At 47.0% G+C, this 2,762-nt stretch overlaps 1 long non-coding RNA gene across 1 annotated transcript; it reads right to left on the reverse strand.

The window, feature by feature from the left end:
• Nucleotides 1-301: 301 nt before the first annotated feature.
• LOC119271109 lies at nt 302-981 on the reverse strand. Its single transcript, XR_005134424.1, has 3 exons — nt 919-981; nt 614-813; nt 302-381 (listed from the first exon to the last, which is right to left on the reverse strand). It is a non-coding gene; the product is annotated as an uncharacterized LOC119271109 (long non-coding RNA).
• Nucleotides 982-2,762: the final 1,781 nt, after the last annotated feature.

A 2,762-nucleotide genomic window follows, 5' to 3' on the forward strand; every position in this document is an offset into this window, starting at 1 on the left:
TCCGACATCCGGCATCGTGATCACATGGACGATCATCCGTGCGGCGCGGTCGCTGGGCTTCACGTCGAAGTCCACCTCTAAGTGGTTGAAGAGCATGACGCCCACCAGGTTGTCGTAGTCAGTATCAATCACCCCTACGGCCACGTCGGGAAAGTGAAAACTTGTTAGTACGCATCAGAGTTCAAATCCGGTAGGGTATTTTCTTTGTTTTTAGCACATGCACATGCATCAATAGTAACAGCCGGAGGCTAGTCCTTACTTTTTGCATGAGACATGAAGAAGGCCAGGTCCCCTCTTCGTTGCACGAATGAATCAAAGGAAGACACTGCCACAAGACATGAAGAAGGCCGGGTCCCCTCCTTTTGTAAATAGCTCAAGTGCCTGAAGTTGCAAGGAATCTTAATACAATGAACTTATAGTAATGCATAATAACAAGAAAAAGGAAAAAAAATCATGAATCCTAAAGAAAAAGATCATTATGTGAGTCAAGATAATGTGGGCAACAGTATTCATTAATAAGAAAAATGGGATGAGATTTCTGAAGTGACATTTGTTTCACCAACAATGATTAATGACGAGGCATGTAAGATTTACCTGCGCAACATCAGCATACCCTCTGGTCCTTGCAAGAACTTGAAGACCAAGGTTCTAGCTTTCTCCCCACTGACTAGCACAAGTGCAGCGGCACCGTCGCTGTACATTAACCCAAGATCTGCTTTTCATAGGAACAGTAAAAGCTGTACTTAACCCAAGATCTGCATTTTTCACATCATCTTCTCCTTGTCAACCAATAGATTTTGGGGCTTTAAATCCCTATGATATCAAAGAGGAACAATCGTAAATCACATTAGCAACAATTGCAATATGTTGTATGGGCCGATAAATACAGCAACATAAATCAGAAAACAAAGGTCTAACCGATGAAGGACACCATGGCCATGGCAGTGTGCAATTCCTTTGCATAACTGATACAAAAATCTCTACAAGAATGTAAAGAAAGTTTTCTATTAGCCCGAAACAGACCTATCAAAATTAAACTGGACTCTGGCATCTGCTATCCAATGAAAATTAACGATAGCATCCTCAAAATAAAGGCATGAAGATGAATTGATTCCAAAGATAACAACAAATTAATCTGTACTTGAGTGTATGCAAAATAGAGAACACAGCAGCAGTCAACATTGAGTTTCAACCATTATACTAGCACTACTTAGTTCCTAATTTAGTATCCTGCAACTAGGCTAGAGTAGTAGAGTTTGCATATTCTTTGACGAATTCAAACTAGCTACAAATTTACAATGTAGTTCGCTCTGATTGCATATCAATGTTCTGCACGTTTCCGATGCAAAACTCAGAGTTCAGAATGGGCATATATGAGGAAGTGCCAAGTCCTCAGATCGATGGATAGGAGACTCAGCCGATGTAGCATCGGCAGAAAGCCAAGTGAGCAGGGCAAGGGCAAATCAGCCTCAAAACTAATTAAAATCGCTACCTTGATGACCTGAGTTGGGAGCGGCTTAGGGGCAGCTTAATTTCAGTCGCCACAACCAAATTTTCAAAAAATTTCCACCCTTTTCTTCTACTCCCTCTGTAAACTAATATAAGAGTGTTTAGATCACTAAAGTAGTGATCTAAACGCTCTTACATTAGTTTACGGAGGGAGTACATCATAGCGCAGAAATCTACTGATGTGTATGCGCATGCTTGACAATTTTTGAATAAACTAAGCACAAGCATACAATCTCCTAGTATAATCAGTACACCCACGCGAGATCCAAAGCTATGAACAGAGGACAGCCACATCTAGAACATGACAGATCACTCAGGAAACTCCCTAGAATTCCGCGCAATTTGTGCAACCGTGGACAGAGTACACGCCCAGAGGGCGGGCAGCGGGGTAGATCTCGACTCAGCTTACCCGGTCGAGCTCCCGGAGGAGGGAAAGGCCGGCGACGGAGAAGTAGGCGAGGGTGAGGTGGTTGACCTCCTGCGTGGCATAGCCGTCGGGGAGCTCGGACGACATGACCTCTAGGAACGCCGCGTGGCGCGCGTGCGAACCCGGCCGGCTCCTCCTCCTGGTCCCCCATCTCCGGCGGTCGTCGGTCGTGGAAAGTGAAGGCCTCTCTCTCTCCTCGTCGCCGCCGATTGGTCTGACCGGTGCAGGGGAACGAATCCTGCCGCGCTTGGGACTTTGGGAGGGGGCTGAGATGAGCTGACGGTCCCTCGGGGCCGCCGCGCTGCCCCACCTCCATGCCGCGGCGGGGAGCAGCCCGGGCTGGCCGTCGCGATGGGCCTTGTCGGCTGGGCGGTGGAGGATCCCGGCATGGATCGGAGAAAGGGAGAGATCCCGTCGGCAGAGGAGATGAGAGGAGGTGGAGGGGATGTGAATCAGGGGTGGGTGGGGTGCGGGAGTGGGTGGACTGGGACTGAAAGGCTAGCGTAGCGCAGGGTATCTCACCGGCGCTACAGATATCCACTTAGCAATAGCGATTGTTTAAAACCCACGCTACTACTATGGTATGTCGGCAGGGCACGGTCGAAAATATTTACTAATAGCGTGTTATTTTTTGCCACACGCTACTAGTAAATAGTATTAGTAGCGCGGGTCATTATAGCGCGTTACTAGTAAATAGTAGTAGCGTGGGTAAATAAAGAGCGCTACTAGTAAGCGTCTGTGTATAAGCTTTTCCCTAGTAGCGGTAGTTTCAAACACAATGTTGTATGCCCTTTGTAATTTCTGGTTTCCTAACTAAGCAGTCCAA

This window comes from Triticum dicoccoides, chromosome 3A, assembly GCF_002162155.2.
Source record: "Triticum dicoccoides isolate Atlit2015 ecotype Zavitan chromosome 3A, WEW_v2.0, whole genome shotgun sequence".
Lineage (NCBI taxonomy): Eukaryota > Viridiplantae > Streptophyta > Magnoliopsida > Poales > Poaceae > Triticum > Triticum dicoccoides.